We start from the raw sequence: 26,186 nt of genomic DNA on the forward strand, positions 1-26,186 counted from the left end.
GGCATGCAATGCCAAGCTGCTGCTAATAAAGCAAACAGAATATTGGCATGCATTAAAAGGGGGATCAACGCAAGAGATAAAACGATAATTCTCCCACTCTACAAGGCTCTGGTTCGGCCGCACCTGGAGTATGCCACAGCAATAATGTTCACCAATCATTGTTTGAAAGGGTTACATATATTGAATGTTACATTCCAGGTGCCGGTTCAAATAAACTACAGTCTTAATGCCACAACAAATAAATTGACAAAGTGGGAAGGTATCGCCAGACACAACCAAAAGTACTACTTTAGTTTTAGTATGCAAGGTCCACACACCAAATTTGAAAGAACCCTGGGTGTAAAGCCAAATCAACCTATTCTTCCTCAAGGGATTCCTAAAAAAAGGAAGGGGACAACATGGATCCCAGAGTTGGTGCCCTCCTCTACTAAAACAAAAAAAACATAGATGCTTCAAAATCATATAGATCTTTTTATCTGCATATAGAACTGGAAGATTCCTCCTAACAATCACTACATTTTTTTCCATATTCTCTAGAGAAAATGGTGGCACAGTTGGCAGATTATTAGATCTATTGGACAATTTCCGATTGGTCTGGAGTTCCTCTGTATTACTTTTAGATGCTTGTTGTGTCACTTTAGTAATCAGCCTCTCGGAATACCCTCTTTTGCTCAAATGAGAGAACACATTAGTGGCCTTTGCTTGAAATAATCCATCAACAGAACAGTTCTGTCTGGCCATAAAACATTTCTCACATTGGAATAGCACTGATTGTATGTGTTGGGTGACAGCTAGATGCCGTAGGGAGGAATTACCCACTGAAGGCTTATGGTAAGTGGTACTACATACTGTTTCCACCACAGATCTCAACTTCCCAACTTCCCAACTTCAACTTCATGTAATGACCAAAATATGTAATTTAAAAACAGGTTACTACCTGAAAAAATGTTGAGCTCCTCCTACCGACTCCTATTTAGGTTGGTGAGCGTGAGTGAAAATTTCAGTATTGCAGTATTTTTATTGGATACAATAAATGTAATTTTTTTAAAAATCACATTTGTTACCAGGGCTTTAGCTTTCTGTGTATCACCTTGAATTTTAATATTTGAAGCACTGCTATTCCAACCAAAGCTTACTTTGAAAATGCGGGTGGGCTTATGTGAAAATCATACAACAGTCCATAAATCCAAGAAACAAAATTATTACTGTAAGAGGAAATGCTTAAGTGTCTAGAGAAGCAAAACAGAACCAGCAACTATAATCATTTCAATACATTATAAGCAGAACTCCTTTACAAACTGAGAAATCACACACAGAAATCAGACGATTATGGCGGGCTGCCTGGGGACATTATTCCAGAATGTAGAACTGACTGAAATATAGCAAGATGTGGGTTAGTGAAAACTGAGTAGGAGATACTGACACAACCATGAGACTGAATTCTCTGTTCTATCAGGCTGAGGTGAGACACATCTTCAACATAGAATTGGCAAACACAGAGACAATTAATTTACCCAGACTTCATCTTTGCTTATTTAACTGACTGTCTGAAAGTCATCAGAAATTGTAGTTAATGGAAAACGTCTTCCTTAGCTGTTTTTTTTTTTTTTTTTTCCTAATCCCCTTTCTGTATGGTCCAAAATTACTTTAATGTAAAAGCCTAGCAAAGATCTTCCTAGCATCACTTGTATGTTGTGCCTCAGGCACATGCCATCTGTGCCTTTGAGAAATGTTGAAATCAGGCATTACATTTTATAGTGCATTGGTTTAGTAACTGATGTTGTATGCCAACATACAGCTAGAATGAACAAGTGGAAAGAAAGAACAGAGGTAAAGTGTGATTACACAACACTAAAAAAGAAAAACAATTAGTGAGAAGATCTCAAATGAGCAGCATTTTCTCCGACAAATCAGTCCATATTTTGGGAAAGACGCATAAAATGTCAGTGGTTTGCTCATCTGGCTGATCATCTGGTACTCATCTGCCTCAGTTGGCCATCGTTTGGGTACTTGTCATAGGGATTCTGGCTGTCATCCTAATCCTGCTTAGAGTTCAGCGAACAGTCCGAGCAGAGCAAAAGTTCAGCCTTAACATCGCCTATTCACCAGTTCGGCGAACACTCAAATTTTCAAGGTGCTCAGTGGGTTGCTAGCCCACCGAGGACCCCACAATGCATTGCATGTTGTACAGTACATTCTAGGGCCCTAATTGGATGAAGCAATGCGCATGACTGCTTGTCAGGTGCAAGGCTTTGCCCAATCAGGGCTAAGAGCACAGTCAGAGCCATGATTGGACGAAGTCATGATTAATTTACCCAATCATGGTTCAGTGCTCATAGTCCCACCCCATACTATAAAAGGTTCCTTCCTACAGGAACCTTTTGCAGTGTGTTGTTTGAGTAGTGTTAGAGCAGGGCTCAGTTTGCTACTAGCGAGTTAGTGTGTTATTGTGACTCTGAGTGTAGAGTGTTAGTGTAGTGTGAGTATAGTGTGTCAGTATAGTGTGAGTATAGTGTAGTGTTACTGTAGTGTGTTAGTGTAGTGCAGTGTTTAACACAGCATTACATAACATTTAGTGCTGTATGCAGTTCTGTATACCCCCTTTTTTTTACTGCATTTTTTTTTTTGTTTTTGTTTTTTGTCCTGTGCCTGTCCTCTTATTTTAAATTGTCAGCCACAGTTTTCCTGACTGCAATGCTGTTGTTCCCCATTTTTATTTTTTTTTATAGTTTTTACATTTCTGTCAGTGGCAGTCAAATACCACTTTTCATTGAATGATGTGTATCCAATTACACATTTCCTAGTATCTATTACATTTGGGTAATAAGCCCCCCATTATGTCTGGGGGCCAACTATGAGAGGCAGACATCCCTCATACCACTATGAGGGGGGCAGCAGCATCTGTGTCCACAGGCAAAGATGGACATGGTCCGTCCTCAGGCAGGGCATGTTTTTCTCTGTTTAGTGATGTTGCCTGTGCTATCCAGCCACAGCATGCGGGGAGGTGGTGGACCAGCTTACTAAACCATCCTCATCCTCCTCATCCTCTATCATCCAAGCTGACACTAGTTCGCAGTCCACCACAGCTGCCAGAGCTGCCTATTCTGCCTCCTTGTCCACAGCTATGTATTTTTTTTTTCTTTATATATGTCAGTTTTGCTGCAGCAGGTTCTGTACATGGTACAGTTGCCCCACTTTACTGGCAGACTAAGGGTACCCCCCAGGCACTATATTTAAAGGATTTTATCATTTTTATTGTTTCACTTTAAGCATAATTAAAATCACTGCTCCTTTAAAAATTATCTTTTTTAAAACTTATTTTGCATTGATACGTGTCCCCCAGGGCAGTACCAGGGTCCTCCTCATACTGTTTTTATGGCCAATAACTTGCATATAAACCAAAATGGGCACTTTTCATGTTTGGGTCCCATAGACTTTACTAGGGTTTGGAATTCACGTCTGAACTTTTGCGTTGTTCAAGAGTTCTGGCACGAACTGGGGATGTTTGGCCCAGCTCTAATCCTGCTTGTGTGTCTTTCTTTGCTGCCTCTTTCCTTCAACCTGCTGCTTCATATGTCTCCAGGCAGGCTTGCATATGTATTATTTAAGTCATCATTTATGCTGTCCACATCAGCGTACTCCAGATTTAGTGGTCAGTCTTTCCTTTGAATTATACAAAGCAGTTTGGCTCTGGGCTTCTGCAAGCCTGTTTCATGATTCTTTACTGCTGACCTTGACTCACCCACTGGTGACTGAGATCCTGCCTCCATCCTTGCAGGCAACCCTTGCCCCAGTAACTGTTTTTCAGTCCTACAGTGATGCTTATCTAGTGGCCTGACATTAACCATTTCCGGGACCCTGACTATACTTCTGCTCTGCTCTTTAGTTATGCCTAGGATTGGTTTGCTCAGCCCTCTGCCCAATCTCAGCTATATCTCATTTGACTCCCCAAGGCCACTCTAAGTATTTACTCTATAGTATTTGGAAACTCCCTTGGGAAGAGATGCTTTTTTTCAATCTGCATAATCAGATGTGATAGAAACTGGGAGAACCTGGGAGGTGACCGCTAAAGGTGTGGCTGACCCTCAAAGATATAATTATATTATATTAAATAGCTAATCAAAGTTTATATATATATATATATACTGTATATATATATATATATATATATATATATATATATATATATATACACACACACACACACACACACACACACACACACATATATATATATATATATATATATATATATATATATATATATATATATATATATGCAGTGGGGGAGATTTACTAAAACTGGTGCTGTGCATGGTAGCCAATCAGCTTCTAACTTCTGCTTGTTCAATTAAGCTTTGTCAATAAAACCTGGAAGCTGATTGGTTTCTATGCAGATTTTGCACTCTTCAGTTTTAGTAAATAACCCCCTATGTCTTTAAACATATGTTCGTGAAGTGCATGCATATTAGTCTTGGGCTATCAATGCACTTGGGGAATATATATACTTTATTAAAAATTTTGAAGTAAAATACCTCACTCCCTGCCTTGTCTAAGCTTTCTTGTATTTTTCCAGGGCTACCGGGTGGGCACTTATAGTGTGCACCTCACTAGGCTCACTTGAGACCTGCAAAAGATATGAAATGGGAGAGGATGACAATTTCCGACAGAGTTCCGAAAGAATTCCACTCAAGCTGTCTTGCATACACACGGTCACACCAAATTCCGACCGTCCAGAACACGGTGACGTACAACACATATGACGGGACTAGAGAATGGAAGTTCAATAGCCAGTAGCCAATAGCTTCCATCTCGTACTTGCTTCAGAGCATGTGTTGCTTTTGGTGCATTGGAACAGCATACAGACGAGCAGTTTTTCCGATAGTAATTTGTTCCGTCGGAAAAATATAGAACATGTTCTCTATCTAAGTCCGTCTGAATTTTCTACGGAAAAAGTCTGATGGGGCATACACATGGTCGGAATATACGGTGAAAAGCTCGCATCGGACTCTTTCTGTCGGAAATTCCACTCGTGTGTACGCGGCATAAGACTTAAATGGGTGTTTGGGGAGAGGACAAGAGAAGCTAATTTGAATCACCATTATGTGTAAATGTAAACTTTACAAAAAGAGGATAGAGAAAAGGAGACACCACAGAACATGTTAAAAAGAGCCCGAAGCTTTACCTGCTGGCTGAAAAGGAGAATTCACACTATTAATATAACAAAAGTAGTTCATACTTACTGAAAAAGAAAACATTTTTAAAATTTTGTTTTAAGGATAAAAAATAATAACAAGCCTACTATACAGTACAATCTTTGAGATGTATAAAAGTAAAAAGGTTTCTACATAAAGTTTTTATTACATACATACAGGGCAGGACTTAGGGTGGTGGGGGCCCCTAGGCTTGAGTCACTTTCGGGCCCTACCTTCTATACATTACTTTAAACCTTTAGTTTTCTTTTAAACGCGCCACTCTGATACCGTTTGTCAGTCATTACATCACTGTCTAATGCAGACAGGTTTTCTCAACGGTAACCAATCAGCAAACCTAAAGATAAGAGTTTAAGGAATTTTAAGGAAAAAAACTATTTAAGGAAAAAACTTACATTTAAATACTCATCAATGCAGCCTTGCACAGCGTCCATCTGCATGCTTGTCCAGTGTCATTTGCAGCCTTGTCAGTGTCATTTGCAGCCTTACCCAGTGACATTGCAGCCTTGTCAGTGTCATTTGCAGCCTTGCAGCCTTATCAGTGTCATTTGCAGCCTTGCAGCCTTGTCAGTGTCATTTGCAGCCTTGCAGCCTTATCAGTGTCATTTGCAGCCTTGCAGCCTTGTCAGTGTCATTTGCAGCCTTGCAGCCTTATCAGTGTCATTTGCAGCCTTGCAGCCTTATCAGTGTCATTTGCAGCCTTGCAGCCTTGTTAGTGTCATTTGCAGCCTTGCAGCCTTGTCAGTGTCATTTGCAGCCTTGCAGCCTCCATCTGCAGCCTTATCAGTGTCCATTTGCAGCCTTGCCCAGCCTGCAGTTAAACTGCAGCTTTTCTCGGCTCCTCTTGCAGTCCCGCCCAGTCCCGCCCTATGATGGACATAACACAGATCCAATGGCGGGACTGAGCGTGACTGTTAGCAGAGCCGAGCGCCGCCGATATACATTCATAGCCGAGTGTACTCGGCTACCTCCGCTCACAGTCACACCCAGTTCCTGTGTTATGTCCATCATAGGGCAGGACTAGGCGTGTGACTGTGAGCGGAACTAGCTGAGTATAGCCGAGTACACTCGACTGGGGCCCGTGGGGCCCCCTATTGGGCGGGGCCCATGGGCTTGAGCCCAGTGAAGCCCAATGGTAAGTCCGGCCCTGCATACATATATACCTCCCAACTTTAGAACTTGACAATGAGGAACACTTGAAACAGATGACATGCAGTGCACAAAAAGTGGATGTGACCAAATGGGAGTGAGAGGCTTCAGTGTCATGGTTAAACAAAACCCCGGCTTCCTTGTAAAAATAAATATATTTTACATATGGTTTCGCAGATGCTAAAAAAAAGAGAGAGCTAGCACTTTGCATGAGCCTACTTTAAAGAACTTCATTAAAATAGGGGCTGCTTAGCAAACAGCAACTGCTGGAACAATATACACTTTGGTGAGAAGTATGTAATGTACAATATAGTGTATATTGTGCAGGAGTCTGTAAGGCCCAGTGCAGGGGTCAGGGATGTGTCACGAACAATGTAAGGATCAGGAGAGATAAGAATTCCACCTGAACAAAATACTCCCCCCCCCCGCTTTACCTTTTCAGCAAAAATCCCCACTCTTTCCCCTCTAAAAAAAATCCAGCACTAATCTGCACACTCACGCCTCCCAGAAGAAATCTTTGCCCCCCAGTACAAATCCTCTCTCTGCCCCTCCTAGAACAAATCTTCCCTCTGAAAATCTCCCACCCAGCACAAATCCTCTATTCCCACAATTTCCCCCTCTAATCCTCCCAGCACAATTCCTCCTAAATCCTCCCTCCCAGCACAAATTCTCTCTGCACTTCTAGCACAAATCTTCTTCCATCCCCCCATTCCTCCCTGCCAGCACAACCCCCTAATCCGGCACCAACCTTTCTTCCTCCTAATTCCCCCCTTCAAATCCTCCTTCCTCTACCTTCACCCAGCACAAATACCCCCAAATCCTCTCTCCCAGATCCAAATCCCCCTTCCCAGCACAAATTCTCACCCACCCTCAATTCCCCCTTCCCAGCATAACTCCTGGCACAAACCCTTCTTCCTCCTAATTCCTCTCTTAAAATCCCCCTCCTAGCACAACCCCCCATCCTGGGACAAATCTTCTCCAGCACAACCCCCTCCAAAAACAGTCCCCCCCAGCTCTCTCCAGCACAAATCCTCCTTTCCCAAATTCCCCCCTCCCAGCACAAAATCTCTGATGCTTAGGAACCAGCAAATGCTGAGACATTGAACACTTTGATCAGACGTATGTAATGTACAATATAGTATATTTAGTGCAAGAGTCTGTAAGGCAGAGTGTAGGGTTAGGGCTGTGTAACGCAAAATATAAGGGTCAATTTAGGGTACCCCAATCCCTCCTCCCAGCACCAGAACCCCCACCCCCATTTCTTCTCTCCCTTTAAACACAACCCCAAAATCCACTTTCTAAAGCAAATCATACTCCTCCCAGCATAAATTATTTTACCACTTCTAGCACAAATCATCTTCCTGATATCCCCCCTCCCAGCACAATCCCCTATTCTGACAAAAACTCCCCTTCCCCAATTCACCCTTTCAAATCCCTCCAGCACAAATCTCCCTGCTCTCAAATCCCTCTCCCAGCACAAATCCTCTCTCCACTTCAAGAACAAGTCCCCAAAACACTCCTCCCAGCACAAATCCACTTCCAGCCCCATATCTCCCCTCCAAGCACAACCCCCCATTCTAGCACAAATCCTTCTTCCCCTCAGTTTCCCCCTTCAAATCTTTTGTTCCCCCAATCCCCCTTTCCACAAATCCTCCCTCCACTTCTAGCACACATCCTGTCCCCCAAATTCTCCCCAGCACAGTCCTTCATATTAGGACAAATCCCCCCCCACAATCCTGTGCAGCACAATTTCCTCATCCTGGCACAAATCCTCCTCCCACTCCAATCCTCTCCAGCACAACTCCTACTTCCACCCAAATTCCCCCTCCCAACCCAAACTCTCCCCCCCAAACACAAATCTCCCTTCTTGAAGTACAAATCTGCCCCATTCCCCTACCACCCTTCTACCACAAGCCCTTTTCCCTCCCAAAGTGCCCCCAGCACATACTATCTTCATATCCCTCCTCCCCAAAATCACTCCTCCCAGTGTAAATCTTTGTTGGCTGTATCCCCCCAAGTCACTGTTACCCTTTGCAATTCTCCATTCCTAATAAACTAATTACAGATCTCAGATCTGTGCTGCTGAAGCAGAGGGACATCTCTCATGCCCATCCCCACCTTCTGTCCTGTGTACATGATAACTTTAGAGCAGAAGAGGAGTCTAGAGCATACTTCTATTGGCTCCAAAGTAAAGTATTGGCTGGCGGGTGATCATAGTGTCTGGAACTCTGGGCACGCCACAAGAAATGCAGGCTGGTGCCCTGGGTATCTGCGTTAGCACATACTTGCCAGGCAGATTAGTGGAGCCAAGTGCTGAAACTTGAATCTGGCGTCCCGGATTTCCAAACACTGCGAATTTGCTAAAATCTCGGAATGGTCCCGTTGAATCAGAAACAGTTGAGAAGTATGTACATACAGCCACATTTTTTTATTACATTTACTCGCTTTCTGCTTTGGAAGGTAAATTGGTAAAAATGGAAAGCATTATTCAAAATGACTTCAGGGTAAACATTACATTAACAACTCAAATGATATGCTCAATGAAAACATTATACTTACCCTTTAAAGAGAATGAGCTTTTTTACACAAATTCTCATACTGAAGAAGCAGCAATTCATGCATTATTTAAGCCTCAAGATAACATTTTATACTATACTTGATAACTGTTGTAGATCCTAGTGGAGATTACACACACAAGTGTGAATAACAAGATAAAACAAGTCATTCTCGAGTAGAATGACTTGTCAATTTTATGAAACAATTTTGATGTAACATTGCATCAGAAAATGTTTATTATAAGAGACAGGTGTACTTTAAGAATGCTCAAGCTGCAACAAAGTCATGTCAAAAAGACTGACATTCTGATCATTTCAGGATGTGCTTAAGTCTTAACCTATTACAGATATCCTAAGGGCTCTTTTAAAAACACTTGTGTAATATACAACATTAATTGCATCGTGTAACCATCTGGCTAGCAAGTGGAAATAACAACATCTTGTTAAGATTTCTGTATTCAGTTCAAAATAAGAAAATGTCAGTTTTTGCTATTGAAGTGTATAATTCTGAGTATTCTTTGGTATCCACAAAATTAGATTAAATTAGCTGCTTTTTCTTAAAGTACACAGTATGTAAACCCAATCACTAAAACCTCAGCTTTATCATGTTTTTGCCAATTTAAAACTAATTTTTATAATTTTAAAATTGCAACTTTATTTCAAGTAGTTGCTGTTGTCCCTGCCATGAAAGTCTTTCTTCAGTGCTTCCTATTATGGGGTGACATTATTCAGTTCAAATCTCCCACCTGTGCTACACTGTAACCATGTCACCTGGGCTTTTTATGAAGACTACAAGTAACGTAGTCTACACCTACAGTATATACAGACATGGTCCACTGTTGTCACTATCAGGAATCCCGCCATTGGAAATGCCATACAGCCATCACTGCAGTGCAAGCATACAGACAGGAAGCATCTGCAAAGGGGCAGATGATCAGCATACTGAAATAATACAATGTGATTGAAAAAAGGTGAAAACAAGCATTTTACTGAAAAAAATGCTTATTGTTTATGATTCAGATTGACTGAAAGCTGAACTCAAATAATTATTTGTAAGGCCCATTTACATTGGTCCAACGTAGCACAATGTATGCATATCTAATACCTAATGAATGAGCCACTGAGGAGGCTGAAAATCCCTGTTGTAGTCAGTGTTACTAGCGTTATAACCTTCATTTTGCATGTCCTACTATGTTCTGTATGAGTGGCTTGCCCACTGCACACTGACCACAGGGGTTGCTCCCTCAGCACTGTTGCAATTCATAGAAGCTTTCTCAATGAATACAAGGTATTCTCTAAAAGGACGAGGTGGAGAGGAGGGGTGATGGCATCACAATCTTCACCTTGTGCATGTGAAGGTGTTAAGTCACCCCCTTTCCACATACACTAAGGTGGCTAAAAAAAGAGATTGTTTTTCATCAAATGCCATTTTGAATTTAATAAAGTGGTTGTATAATAAGGCTTACCTGTAGGTAAAATCATTATCTCCTAAACGTGCACTGTTTAGGAGATATTCACCCTGCATGCAGCCGCTGACGTCAGCGGCGCATGCGCTCTGAAGGTCCAGCGTATCGTACCAGAGCTTCAGAGCTTCTTGCCAGAATGGAGGGCTCCCGCACGCAGGTGCGAGAGTGATGTCATCGCGGCCCTGGCCAATCACAGTGCCAGAGCCTGCAAACCCAGAAGGAACGCTGGGGGAACACGTCAGGCCCCTCAGCGGGAACCGGCGCCGCTGTGGGGGCTTCGTTTTAAGGTAGGTATGTCATAATGTGCTAGTATGCGATGCATACTTATGCAATTTTCTTGCAGGTTTTCTTTTTTCTGCGGTTTACTACCACTTTAGGTAAACTTGAGGAATTAAGTACCTAGTGGAATTGTCATAGTTTTCCAATGTCACTCTGCCACATGGCAAATACATCATCAATATGGTGCCAAATGTTCTGCAGTATTGGAAAATAATTCACAATGAAATATATGACTCTGAATTAATTCATAAATGTGTCAATGTATGATAGCATACGCCACAACACTGCAAAAAGAATAGTTGGCTACTACAGTGAATGTCTCCATATCCAGACCCAGCAGCCCTATGGATGTGAGCTATGAAGGATTGGTTGAAACAAAGCTGGGCCAGTGTAAGTCTAAAACAAAGGTCTTTAATAGGGATGAGCCGAACACCCCCCGGTTCCGTTCGCACCAGAACCTGTGAACGGAACAAAAATTTGCACGAACATTAGAACCCCATTGACGTCTATGGGACTCGAACGTTCGAAATCAAAAGTGCTCATTTTAAAGGCTAATTTGCATAGTATTGTCCTAAAAAGGGTTTGGGGACCCGGGTCCTGACCCAGGGAACATGTATCAATGCAAAAAAAAGTTTTAAAAACGGACGTTTTTTCGGGAGCAGTGATTTTAATGATGCTTAAAGTATAAAAAAAAAATATCGTACCTGGGGGGTGTCTATAGTATGCCTGTAAAGTGGCGCGTGTTTCCCATGCTTATAACAGTCCCTGCACAAAATGTAATTTTTAAAGGAAAAAAGTCATTTAAAACTGCTTGCGTCTTTAATGTAATGTCGGGTCCTGGCAATATGGATGAAAATCAGTGAGACAAACGTCCATTACCAGGCCCTTTGGGTCTTGTATGGATATTAAGGGGAACCCCGCACCCAAATTAAAAAAGGAAAGGTGTGGGGCCCCCAGGCCCTATATACTCTGAACAGCAGTATACAGGCGGTACAAACAAGACAGGGACTGTAGGTTTGTTGTTAAGTAGAATCTGTTTGTAATTTTGAACTGGTACATTTTTAACGTGTTTAGCTCCATCCAAAAAATCTATTTTAAGCTTTTTGGAAAACCTAGGGAAGGGTTATCACCCCTGTGACATTTGTTTTGCTGTCTGTGCTCCTCTTCAGAAGTTTTCACCTCACTTTTTGTCCCAATGACAAATGTTTTTAGAAAATTTGTTTTTTTTTGTAAAACACGGATTGGTGATAAAGCATCAGTGGAAAGGAGAAAAGTTTTTCCCATATTAACTCTTACAGGAGAGACTTTCCCTTCGTAGGAGTAGATTTCATTGGGCCTTTGGTGGTGGTGCTGGTGCCACAACACTGTAAGTCCTCACAGATACTCTTGGTGGGTGCAGAAATGGGCCCTGCTGTGAAATATTAGATCAAGAATTGTAATTACATGCCCCTGTTGAACAGGGGCAGAAAAATTGGGCCTTTGGTGGGGGTGCTGGTGCCACAACACTGTAAGTCCTCACAGATACTCTTGGTGGGCGCAGAAACGGTCCATGCTGTGAAATATTAGATCAATAAATGTAATTACATGCCCCTGTTGAACAGGGGCAGAAAAATTGGACCTTTGGTGGTGGTGGTGCTGGTGCCACAACACTGTGGGGTTTATTTATTAAAACTGGAGAGTGCAAACTCTGGTGCACCTGTGCATGGTAGCTAATCAGCTTCTAAGTTCAGCTTGTTCAATTAGGCTTTGGGAAAAAAATCTGGAAGCTGATTGGTTTCTATGCAGAGCTGCACCTGATTTTTGTACTCTCCAGCTTTAGTAAATCAACCCCTGTAAGTCCTCACAGATACTCTTGGTGGGCACAGAAACGAGCCCTGCTGTGAAATATTAGATCAAGAATTGTAATTACATGCCCCTGTTGAACAGGGGCAGAAAAATTGGGCCTTTGGTGGTGGTGGTGCGACAACACTGGAACCCCTCACAGATGCTCTAGTTGGAGCGCAGGAACTAGCCCTGCTGCAAAGAATTGCATCAAAAATTGTAATTACACGCCCCTGTTAAACAGGGGCTGAAAAATTGGGCCTTAGGCACTGGTGCTGGTGCCACAACACTGCAACACCTCACAGATACTCTAGTTGGAGCGCAGGAACTAGCCCTGCTGTAAAGAATTGCATCAAAAATTGTAATTACATGCCCCTGTTAAACAGGGGCTAAAAAATTGGGCCTTAGGCACTGGTGGCAGGACTGGCGGCGCCCAGAACCAAAAATGTTCTTACAAGCTATCATCATGATCATTGAGGAGAAAGAGGATAATTACTCAGTATAACAGGATAATCACTCATCACTGCATCAGCATAGGCAGTCTTTGAAGGGATCTGACATTTCAAAAAAATTTATTCGGTTACATCAGCATCAGGTGCTTGGTAGCTGGTGGTGATCCAAGACTGATTCATTTTTATGAAGGTCAGTCGAACGACCGAGTCGGTGGACAGACGCACCCTGTGATTGGTTACAAGCCTCCAGCAGCACTGAATGTGCGTTCCGAAAGAACGCTGGATGCAGGACAGGCCAGTAGCTCAATTGCATACTGTGCAAGCTTTGGCCAGTGATCCATCCTCAAGACCCAGTAACCCAGAGGATTTTCGGTGGGAAAGGTGTCCAAATCAGATCTTGCACCTAGGTATTCCTGCACCATGTAAAATAAACGCTGGCGATGGTTGCTGGAACCGATCATACCTTGGGGCTGCGGACTAAAAAATTGTCTGAATGCATCGGTCAGACGGCCACCTTCTCCACCGCTCCTTCTTTGACTGACCGAAGCCTCAGCAACACTTTGTCCAGGAACAGGGGTTTGTAACCTCCCAGTCTCTGGGAACGCATTGCACAGACCCTTCTGCAAGGCCTCCCGAAGATGTTTCATCTTCTGCTCCCTCTGCGATGGCAAGATAAGGTCTGCAACCTTACCCTTGTAACGTGGATCAAGGAGGGTTGCCAGCCAGTATTGTTTCTTCTCCTTGATACCACGAATACAAGGATCCTTTTGCAGGCTTTGCAGGATCAGGGAGGCCATGCAGCGTAGGTTTGCTGAGGCATTCAGTCCGGAGTCCTCTGGGTCACTAAGGACGACATGATCTGCAGCCACCTCCTCCCAGCCACGTACAAGTCCATGTGTTTCTTGGGACTGTAAATGATCCGTTAAAGACTGCTGCTGATGCTGAGTGCCAGGCTCAACCTCCATACTGACACAATCCTCCTCCTCCTCCTCCTCTTCCTGTGTGATTGGCGGGCAGCAGGAACACTGTCAGGATAAAGGGGGCCTTGAGAGCTAAGGAAGTTCCTGCCTCTGTTCTGCCTCAAGTGCCCTGTCCATTATTCCACACAGCGTGTGCTCCAACAGGTGGACAAGGGGGACAGTGTCACTGATGCATGCACTGTCACTGCTCACCATCCTCGTGGCCTCCTCAAATGGTGACAGGACAGTGCATGCATCCCTGGTCATAGCCCACTGGTGTGGGAAAAAAAAAACAAGCTCCCCTGACACTGTCCTGGTGCCAGAATTGCACAGGTACTCATTGATGGCCCTCTGCTGCATGTGCAGCCGCTGCAGCATGGCCAACATTGATTTCCACCTGGTGGGCATGTCACAGATTAGGCGGTTCTTGGGCAGGTTAAATTCCTTTTTGGAGGTCAGCCAGCCGAGCACTGGAATTATATGACTAGCGGAAATGCACACAGACTTTCCTGGGCAGCCTCAGGACATCCTGTAAGCCTGGGTACCTGCCCAAGAACTGCTACACCACCAAGATAAGGATGTGAGCCAAACAGGGCACATGGGTCAGTTGTCCCTGTCGGAGGGCGGAGAGGAGGTTGGTGCCATTGTCGCAAACCACCATTCCTGCCTTAAGTTGGCATGGCGTCAACCACCTCTGAACCTGCCCCTGCAGAGCTGACAGAACCTCTGCCCCAGTGTGGCTCCTGTCCCCCAAGCACACGAGCTCAAGCACCGCATGCATCTTTTGGCCTGCATACTTGCGTAGCCCCTTGAACGGCTATGGGGCATCGCTGGTTCTGAAGACAAAGCACAGAAAGAGGCCATGGAGGAAGAAGAAGAGTAGGGGGTGGAGGAGAGAGGTGTGTCAGAATCATTAGTAGTGGCATTTTGGAGGCGTGGTGGTGGAACAACCTCCAACACTACTGCACCTTGTCCTGCATCCTTCCCAGCTGCCAGCAGAGTCACCCAATGCGCGGTGAAACTTAGGTAACGTCCCTGTCCATGCCTGCTGGACCATGAGTCAGCGGTAATATGCACCTTACTGCTGACCGCCCTATCCAGCGAGGCATGGACATTGCCTTCCACATGCCGGTAGAGAGCCGGAATTGCCTTCCGTGAGAAAAAGTGGCATTTGTTTACCTGCCACCGAGGAACCGCACATTCCACAACCTCACGGAAGGGGGCAGAGTCTACCAACTGAAAAGGTAGCAGTTGAAGTGCTAGCAATTTTGCCAAGCTAGCATTCAACTGCTGGGCATGTGGATGGCTGGGAGCGAACTTCTTTCGGTGGTGCAGCAGCTGGGGCAGGGAAATTTGCCTGGTACAATCTGACGTCGGTGTACCGAAAGCAGATTGCCCACAAGTACTTGGCTGTGACACACCTAATTCTACACCTTCATTCCTCTCAGTGCAGGTCTCAGAGAGGACTGAAGGTGGGGTTGGAGATCTCAGCTGATGAGAAGCAAGGAGAGGTCCTCTTTGTTCTTTGGTGTGGGTCTTTTAGATACGCTTGCCAACGAACTGCATGCTAGGTCAACATATGTCTGGTCAAGCATGTGGTTCCCAAGCGGGAGATGTTTTGGCCACGCGAGATACGCTTGAGACATATGTTGCAAATAGCAGCGGTGCGATCTGATGCACTCGTCTCAAAAAAGGCCCACACCAAAGAACTTTTGGAATAACGCGCAGAGACAGCAGTGCCCTGCACATGCGGAGCTTTGCGGTGTGTTGCAGTCAGTGTGCTGCCCTTAGGCTGGCCCCTGGAGGGCATCCTGCCTCGTTGGTGATGTGCCTCCTCCTCCTCCTCTCTCCTATCAGGCACCCACGTTGAGTCAGTGACCTCATCATCCCCTCCCTCCTCATCACTGGAGCAAACCTGGCAGTATGCTGCAGCAGGGGGAGCATGACTGCCAGATTGCTGCCCTTCTTGGGCACCCCCTCTGTCTGTGCTCACGTTACTGGCTTCATCTAGCTCAGTATCATCAACAGAGCCTTCTAAATGCTGGGCATCCTCCTGGAGCATGTACCCAACACTGTGGTCAAACAGTTCGAGGGACTCCTCAGGAGGACATGGTGGGGCTAGGGAAGGAGTCACTGATGCCATTGAGCCGAGGGAAGAGGCCGCGTTGGCAGCTGCTTTGCCAGACAAAGTACCCTGAGCATGGGTGAGAGGATGAGGAGGATGAGGACTGCTTGGTCATCCACTCGACCAAGTCTTCCACATGTTGCAGCTCAACACGGCCAGCTGCTGAAAAAAATCCAAGTGTGTCCCACGGCCACGTGCTGATGAGGATGCACCGTCTCCACGACCAGCACTGTTGCCTCTAGACACAGAGCCTGCTTGCCCTCTTTTATTGGCTTGTGACTGTCTGCCTCTCCTTGTTGGCCTTCCAGACATACTAATGGCCTGCAGTGAGATGTAGCTGCACTAAGCTGGGATATATATATATATATATATATTGTACAGGACGCCGTGGCTGGGTCCTGGAAGGACGCTATGTTTCCCCTCTGTTTGGACTGTGGTCCCTTTAAGGGAACAAAAAGGGTTAACTCACCTGTCAGAGGAAGTGGGTTTAAAACAAGACAGGAAGTTGGAGAGGGTGTGGAGGAGTGTAAAGGAGAATGTGGATGGTGGATGGTGTTTGTTGTGCAGCAACAAAAGTGAATAGCAGTGTCCTGCCTGGAAGTCTCCTGCCAGGGGAAGCTACCTGCAACAGAAATTAAGGACTGTTTAACTGCGATAGCAGTTCTGGACTTTGCAAGTCGGTGAGACTAAAACCTTTTTCTTTTTTTTTGCTGCTGTAAAGCTATTTAAGTTCAATAAATCTCCTTTTGAGTGAAAAGCCTGTGTCCTGCGATCTAGCTGGTCCCCCAAACATTACAATATATATATATATATATATATACTGATACTGCAGCTAGCAAAATCAACTGCCTGCCTGTAGTATGAGAACACCACCAATCTTCTATAGGTAGCTTTAGATGAACACTGTGCAGAGGTCGCACTACACTAACTTGTAGCTTTAGCTGAACACTGTGCAGAGGTCGCACTAGACTAACGTGTAAATAATGTAGCTGCCTGCGGTAGTGATAGGATCAGGAAAACACCACCAATTTTCTACAGATAGCTTTAGCTGAACACTGTGCAGAGGACACACTACACTAACGTTAAAATAATGTAGCTGCCTGTGGTAGTGATAGGATCAGGAAAACACCACCAACCTTCTACAGGTAGCTTTAGCTGAACACTGTGCAGAGGACGCACTACACTAACGTTAAAATAATGTAGTTGCCTGAGGCAGTGATGGGATCAGGAAAACACCACCAACCTTCTACAGATAGCTTTAGCTGAACACTGTGAAGAGGACGCACTACACTAACGTTAAAATAATGTAGCTGCCTGCGGTAGTAATAGGATCAGGAAAAAACACCACCAACCTTCTACAGGTAGCTTTAGCTGAACACTGTGCAGAGGTCGCACTAGACTAACGTGTAAATAATGTAGCTGCCTGCGGTAGTGATAGGATCAGGAAAACACCACCAAACTTCTACAGGTAGCTTTAGCTGAACACTGTGCAGAGGTCGCACTAGACTAACGTTTAAATAATATAGCTGCCTGCGGTAGTGATAGGATCAGGAAAACACCACCAACCTTCTACAGATAGCTTTAGCTGAACACTGTGCAGAGGACGCACTACACTAACGTTAAAATAATGTAGCTGCCTGCGGTAGTGATAGGATCAGGAAAACACCACCAACCTACTACAGATAGCTTTAGCTGAACACTGTAAAGAGGACGCACTACACTAACGTTAAAATAATGTAGCTGCCTGCGGTAGTGATAGGATCAGAAAAACACCATCAACCTTCTACAGGTAGCTTTAGCTGAACACTGTGCAGAGGTCGCACTACACTAACTTGTAGCTTTAGCTGAACACTGTTCAGAGGACGCACTACACTAACTTGTAGCTTTAGCTGAACACTGTGAGGAGGACGCACTACACTAACTTGTAGCTTTAGCTGAACACTGTGAGGAGGATGCACTACACTAATTTGTAGCTTTAGCTGAACACTGTGAGGAGTATGCACTACACTAACTTGTAGCTTTAGCTGAACACTGTGAGGAGGACGCAATACACTAACGTTAAAATAATGTAGCTGCCTGCGGTAGTGATAGGATCAGAAAAACACCATCAACCTTCTACAGGTAGCTTTAGCTGAACACTGTGCAGAGGTCGCACTACACTAACTTGTAGCTTTAGCTGAACACTGTTCAGAGGACGCACTACACTAACTTGTAGCTTTAGCTGAACACTGTGAGGAGGACGCACTACACTAACTTGTAGCTTTAGCTGAACACTGTGAGGAGGATGCACTATACTAATTTGTAGCTTTAGCTGAACACTGTGAGGAGTATGCACTACACTAACTTGTAGCTTTAGCTGAACACTGTGAGGAGGACGCAATACACTAACTTGTAGCTTTAGCTGAACACTGTTCAGAGGACGCACTACACTAACTTGTAGCTTTAGCTGAACACTGTGCAGAGGTCGCACTACACTAACTTGTAGCTTTAGCTGAACACTGTGTGGAGGACGCACTACACTAACTTGTAGCTTTAGCTGAACACTGTGCAGAGGTCACACTAAACTAACTTGTAGCTTTAGCTGAACACTGTGAGTAGGGATGAGCCGAACACCCCCCCGGTTCGGTTCGCACCAGAACCTGCGAACGGACCGAAAGTTCGCACGAACGTTAGAACCCCATTGACGTCTATGGGACTCGAACGTTCGAAATCAAAAGTGCTCATTTTAAAAACTAATTTGCATGGTATTGTCCTACAAAGGGTTTGGGGACCCGGGTCCTACCCCAGGGGACATGTATCAATGCAAAAAAACTTTTAAAAACGGACGTTTTTTCGGTAGCAGTGATTTTAATGATGCTTAAAGTAAAAAAAAAAAAAAAAGTGAAATATTCCTTTAAATATCGTACCTGAGGGGTGTCTATAGTATGCCTGTAAAGTGACGCGTGTTTCCCGTGTTTAGAACAGTCCCTGCACCAAATGTCATTTTTAAAGGAAAAAATCTCATTTAAAACTGCTTGCGGGTTTAATGTAATGTCGGGTCCTGGCAATATGGATGAAAATCAGTGAGACAAACGGCATGGGTACCCCCCAGTCCATTACCAGGCCCTTTGGGTCTTGTATGGATATTAAGGGGAACCCCACACCCAAATTAAAATAAGGAAAGGTGTGGGGCCACCAGGCCCTATATACTCTGAACAGCAGTATACAGGCGGTGCAAACAAGACAGGGACTGTAGGTTTGTTGTTAAGTAGAATCTCTTTGTAATTTTGAACGGGTACATTTTTAACGTGTTTAGCTCCAGCCAAAAAAATCTTTTTTAAGCTTTTTGGAAAACATAGGGAAGGGTTATCACCCCTGTGACATTTGTTTTGCTGTCTTTCCTCCTCTTCAGAAGATTTCACCTCACTTTTTGTCCGAATGGATTGGAAAGCATCAGTGGAAAGGAGAAATGTTTTTCCCATATTAACTCTTACAGGAGAGAATTTCCCTTCCTAGGGGTAGATTTCATCTCACTTCCTGTTGTCTCCTTCCGTTTGCAAGTAGGAGTCGTTTGTAAGTTAGTTGTTTGAAAGTAGGGTCCTGCCCTATATACTCAGCAGAAATTTGGGCCTTAGGTGTTGCTGTGGCCACAACACTGTAAGCCCTCACAGGGCCCTGCTGTGAAATATTAGATCAAGAATTGTAATTACATGCCCCTGTTGAACAGGAGCTGAAAAATTAGGCCTTAGGCACTGGTGCTGGTGCCACAACACTGCAACCCCTCACAGACACTCTAGTTGGAACGCAGGAACGAGCCCTGCTGCAAAGTATTGCATCAAAAATTGTAATTACACGCCCCTGTTAAACAGGGGCAGAAAAAATGGGCCTTAGGCACTGGTGCTGGTGCCACAACACTGCAACCCCTCACAGACACTCTAGTTGGAATGCAGGAACGAGCCCTGTTGCAAAGTATTACATCAAAAATTGTAATTACACGCCCCTGTTAAACAGGGGCTGAAAAATTGTGCCTTAGGCACTGGTGGTGGCGCCCAGAACCAAAAATGTTCTTACAAGCTATCAGCGTGATGATTGAGGAGGAAGAGGATAATTACTCAGGGATAGTCACTCAGCATCAGCATAGGCAGTCTTTGAAGGGATCTGAGATTTCAAAAAAAAATTATTCGGTTACATCAGCATCAGGTGCTTGGTAGCTGGTGGTGATCCAAGACTGATTCATTTTTATGAAGGTCAGTCGATCGACCGAGTCAGTGGACAGACGCACCCTGTGATCGGTTACCACGCCTCCAGCAGCACTGAATGTGCGTTCCGAAAGAACGCTGGATGCAGGACAGGCCAGTAGCTCAATTGCATACTGTGCAAGCTCTGGCCAGTGATCCATCCTCAAGACCCAGTAACCCAGAGGATTTTCGGGGGGAAAGGTGTCCAAGTCTGATCTTGCCCCTAGGTATTCCTGCACCATGTAAAACAGACGCTTGCGATGGTTGCTGGAACCGATCATACCTTGCGGCTGCGGACTAAAAAATTGTCTGAACGCATCGGTCAGACGGCCACCTTCTCCACCGCTCCTTCTTTGACTGACCGAAGCCTCAGCAACACGTTGTCCAGGAACAGGAGTTTGTAACCTCCCAGTCTCTGGGAACGCATTGCACAGACCCTTCTGCAAGGCCTCCCGAAGATGTTTCATCTTCTGCTCCCTCTGCGATGGCAAGATAAGGTCTGCAACCTTACCCTTGTAACGTGGATCAAGGAGGGTTGCCAGCCAGTATTGTTTCTTCTCCTTGATACCACGAATACAAGGATCCTTTTGCAGGCTTTGCAGGATCAGGGAGGCCATGCAGCGTAGGTTTGCTGAGGCATTCAGTCCAGAGTCCTCTGGGTCACTAAGGACGACATGATCTGCAGCCACCTCCTCCCAGCCACGTACAAGTCCATGTGTTTCTTGGGACTGTAAATGATCCGTTAAAGACTGCTGCTGATGCTGAGTGCCAGGCTCAACCTCCATACTGACACAATCCTCCTCCTCCTCCTCCTCCTCCTCTTCCTGTGTGATTGGTGGGCAGCAGGAACACTGTCAGGATAAAGGGGGCCTTGAGAGCTAAGGAAGTTCCTGCCTCTGTTCTGCCTCAAGTGCCCTGTCCATTATTCCACACAGCGTGTGCTCCAACAGGTGGACAAGGGGGACAGTGTCACTGATGCATGCACTGTCACTGCTCACCATCCTCGTGGCCTCCTCAAATGGTGACAGGACAGTGCATGCATCCCTGGTCATAGCCCACTGGTGTGGGAAAAAAAAAACAAGCTCCCCTGACACTGTCCTGGTGCCAGAATTGCACAGGTACTCATTGATGGCCCTCTGCTGCATGTGCAGCCGCTGCAGCATGGCCAACATTGATTTCCACCTGGTGGGCATGTCACAGATTAGGCGGTTCTTGGGCAGGTTAAATTCCTTTTTGGAGGTCAGCCAGCCGAGCACTGGAATTATATGACTAGCGGAAATGCACACAGACTTTCCTGGGCAGCCTCAGGACATCCTGTAAGCCTGGGTACCTGCCCAAGAACTGCTACACCACCAAGATAAGGATGTGAGCCAAACAGGGCACATGGGTCAGTTGTCCCTGTCGGAGGGCGGAGAGGAGGTTGGTGCCATTGTCGCAAACCACCATTCCTGCCTTAAGTTGGCATGGCGTCAACCACCTCTGAACCTGCCCCTGCAGAGCTGACAGAACCTCTGCCCCAGTGTGGCTCCTGTCCCCCAAGCACACGAGCTCAAGCACCGCATGCATCTTTTGGCCTGCATACTTGCGTAGCCCCTTGAACGGCTATGGGGCATCGCTGGTTCTGAAGACAAAGCACAGAAAGAGGCCATGGAGGAAGAAGAAGAGTAGGGGGTGGAGGAGAGAGGTGTGTCAGAATCATTAGTAGTGGCATTTTGGAGGCGTGGTGGTGGAACAACCTCCAACACTACTGCACCTTGTCCTGCATCCTTCCCAGCTGCCAGCAGAGTCACCCAATGCGCGGTGAAACTTAGGTAATGTCCCTGTCCATGCCTGCTGGACCATGAGTCAGCGGTAATATGCACCTTACTGCTGACCGCCCTATCCAGCGAGGCATGGACATTGCCTTCCACATGCCGGTAGAGAGCCGGAATTGCCTTCCGTGAGAAAAAGTGGCATTTGTTTACCTGCCACCGAGGAACCGCACATTCCACAACCTCACGGAAGGGGGCAGAGTCTACCAACTGAAAAGGTAGCAGTTGAAGTGCTAGCAATTTTGCCAAGCTAGCATTCAACTGCTGGGCATGTGGATGGCTGGGAGCGAACTTCTTTCGGTGGTGCAGCAGCTGGGGCAGGGAAATTTGCCTGGTACAATCTGACGTCGGTGTACCGAAAGCAGATTGCCCACAAGTACTTGGCTGTGACACACCTAATTCTACACCTTCATTCCTCTCAGTGCAGGTCTCAGAGAGGACTGAAGGTGGGGTTGGAGATCTCAGCTGATGAGAAGCAAGGAGAGGTCCTCTTTGTTCTTTGGTGTGGGTCTTTTAGATACGCTTGCCAACGAACTGCATGCTAGGTCAACATATGTCTGGTCAAGCATGTGGTTCCCAAGCGGGAGATGTTTTGGCCATGCGAGATATGCTTGAGACATATGTTGCAAATAGCAGCGGTGCGATCTAATGCACTCGTCTCAAAAAAGGCCCACACCAAAGAACTTTTGGAATAACGCGCAGAGACAGCAGTGCCCTGCACATGCGGAGCTTTGCGGTGTGTTGCAGTCAGTGTGCTGCCCTTAGGCTGGCCCCTGGAGGGCATCCTGCCTCGTTGGTGATGTGCCTCCTCCTCCTCCTCTCTCCTATCAGGCACCCGCGTTGAGTCAGTGACCTCATCATCCCCTCCCTCCTCATCACTGGAGCAAACCTGGCAGTATGCTGCAGCAGGGGGAGCATGACTGCCAGATTGCTGCCCTTCTTGGGCACCCCCTCTGTCTGTGCTCACGTTACTGGCTTCATCTAGCTCAGTATCATCAACAGAGCCTTCTAAATGCTGGGCATCCTCCTGGAGCATGTACCCAACACTGTGGTCAAACAGTTCGAGGGACTCCCCAGGAGGACATGGTGGGGCTAGGGAAGGAGTCACTGATGCCATTGAGCCGAGGGAAGAGGCCGCGTTGGCAGCTGCTTTGCCAGACAAAGTACCCTGAGCATGGGTGAGAGGATGAGGAGGATGAGGACTGCTTGGTCATCCACTCGACCAAGTCTTCCACATGTTGCAGCTCAACACGGCCAGCTGCTGAAAAAAATCCAAGTGTGTCCCACGGCCACGTGCTGATGAGGATGCACCGTCTCCACGACCAGCACTGTTGCCTCTAGACACAGAGCCTGCTTGCCCTCTTTTATTGGCTTGTGACTGTCTGCCTCTCCTTGTTGGCCTTCCAGACATACTAATGGCCTGCAGTGAGATGTAGCTGCACTAAGCTGGGATATATATATATATATATATATATATACTGATACTGCAGCTAGCAAAATCAACTGCCTGCCTGTAGTATGAGAACACCACCAATCTTCTATAGGTAGCTTTAGATGAACACTGTGCAGAGGTCGCACTACACTAACTTGTAGCTTTAGCTGAACACTGTGCAGAGGTCGCACTAGACTAACGTGTAAATAATGTAGCTGCCTGCGGTAGTGATAGGATCAGGAAAACACCACCAATTTTCTACAGATAGCTTTAGCTGAACACTGTGCAGAGGACACACTACACTAACGTTTAAATAATGTAGCTGCCTGTGGTAGTGATAGGATCAGGAAAACACCACCAACCTTCTACAGGTAGCTTTAGCTGAACACTGTGCAGAGGACGCACTACACTAACGTTAAAATAATGTAGCTGCCTGAGGCAGTGATGGGATCAGGAAAACACCACCAACCTTCTACAGATAGCTTTAGCTGAACACTGTGAAGAGGACGCACTACACTAACGTTAAAATAATGTAGCTGCCTGCGGTAGTAATAGGATCAGGAAAAAACACCACCAACCTTCTACAGGTAGCTTTAGCTGAACACTGTGCAGAGGTCGCACTAGACTAACGTGTAAATAATGTAGCTGCCTGCGGTAGTGATAGGATCAGGAAAACACCACCAAACTTCTACAGGTAGCTTTAGCTGAACACTGTGCAGAGGTCGCACTAGACTAACGTTTAAATAATGTAGCTGCCTGCGGTAGTGATAGGATCAGGAAAACACCACCAACCTTCTACAGATAGCTTTAGCTGAACACTGTGCAGAGGACGCACTACACTAACGTTAAAATAATGTAGCTGCCTGCGGTAGTGATAGGATCAGGAAAACACCACCAAACTTCTACAGGTAGCTTTAGCTGAACACTGTGCAGAGGTCGCACTAGACTAACGTTTAAATAATGTAGCTGCCTGCGGTAGTGATAGGATCAGGAAAACACCACCAACCTTCTACAGATAGCTTTAGCTGAACACTGTGCAGAGGACGCACTACACTAACGTTAAAATAATGTAGCTGCCTGTGGTAGTGATAGGATCAGGAAAACACCACCAACCTTCTACAGGTAGCTTTAGCTGAACACTGTGCAGAGGACGCACTACACTAACGTTAAAATAATGTAGCTGCCTGAGGCAGTGATGGGATCAGGAAAACACCACCAACCTTCTACAGATAGCTTTAGCTGAACACTGTGAAGAGGACGCACTACACTAACGTTAAAATAATGTAGCTGCCTGCGGTAGTAATAGGATCAGGAAAAAACACCACCAACCTTCTACAGGTAGCTTTAGCTGAACACTGTGCAGAGGTCGCACTAGACTAACGTGTAAATAATGTAGCTGCCTGCGGTAGTGATAGGATCAGGAAAACACCACCAAACTTCTACAGGTAGCTTTAGCTGAACACTGCGCAGAGGTCGCACTAGACTAACGTTTAAATAATGTAGCTGCCTGCGGTAGTGATAGGATCAGGAAAACACCACCAACCTTCTACAGATAGCTTTAGCTGAACACTGTGCAGAGGACGCACTACACTAACGTTAAAATAATGTAGCTGCCTGCGGTAGTGATAGGATCAGGAAAACACCACCAAACTTCTACAGGTAGCTTTAGCTGAACACTGTGCAGAGGTCGCACTAGACTAACGTTTAAATAATGTAGCTGCCTGCGGTAGTGATAGGATCAGGAAAACACCACCAACCTTCTACAGATAGCTTTAGCTGAACACTGTGCAGAGGACGCACTACACTAACGTTAAAATAATGTAGCTGCCTGCGGTAGTGATAGGATCAGGAAAACACCACCAACCTACTACAGATAGCTTTAGCTGAACACTGTGAAGAGGACGCACTACACTAACGTTAAAATAATGTAGCTGCCTGCGGTAGTGATAGGATCAGAAAAACACCATCAACCTTCTACAGGTAGCTTTAGCTGAACACTGTGCAGAGGTCGCACTACACTAACTTGTAGCTTTAGCTGAACACTGTGAGGAGGACGCACTACACTAACTTGTAGCTTTAGCTGAACACTGTGAGGAGGATGCACTACACTAATTTGTAGCTTTAGCTGAACACTGTGAGGAGTATGCACTACACTAACTTGTAGCTTTAGCTGAACACTGTGAGGAGGACGCAATACACTAACTTGTAGCTTTAGCTGAACACTGTTCAGAGGACGCACTACACTAACTTGTAGCTTTAGCTGAACACTGTGCAGAGGTCGCACTACACTAACTTGTAGCTTTAGCTGAACACTGTGAGGAGGATGCACTACACTAACTTGTAGCTTTAGCTGAACACTGTGTGGAGGACGCACTACACTAACTTGTAGCTTTAGCTGAACACTGTGCAGAGGTCACACTAAACTAACTTGTAGCTTTAGCTGAACACTGTGAGTAGGGATGAGCCGAACACCCCCCGGTTCGGTTCGCACCAGAACCTGCGAACGGACCGAAAGTTTGCACGAACGTTAGAACCCCATTGACGTCTATGGGACTCGAACGTTCGAAATCAAAAGTGCTCATTTTAAAAACTAATTTGCATGGTATTGTCCTACAAAGGGTTTGGGGACCCGGGTCCTACCCCAGGGGACATGTATCAATGCAAAAAAACTTTTAAAAACGGCCGTTTTTTCGGGAGCAGTGATTTT

The sequence above is a fragment of the Aquarana catesbeiana genome, linkage group LG03 (assembly GCF_042186555.1).
Source record: "Aquarana catesbeiana isolate 2022-GZ linkage group LG03, ASM4218655v1, whole genome shotgun sequence".
In the NCBI taxonomy this organism is placed as follows: domain Eukaryota; kingdom Metazoa; phylum Chordata; class Amphibia; order Anura; family Ranidae; genus Aquarana; species Aquarana catesbeiana.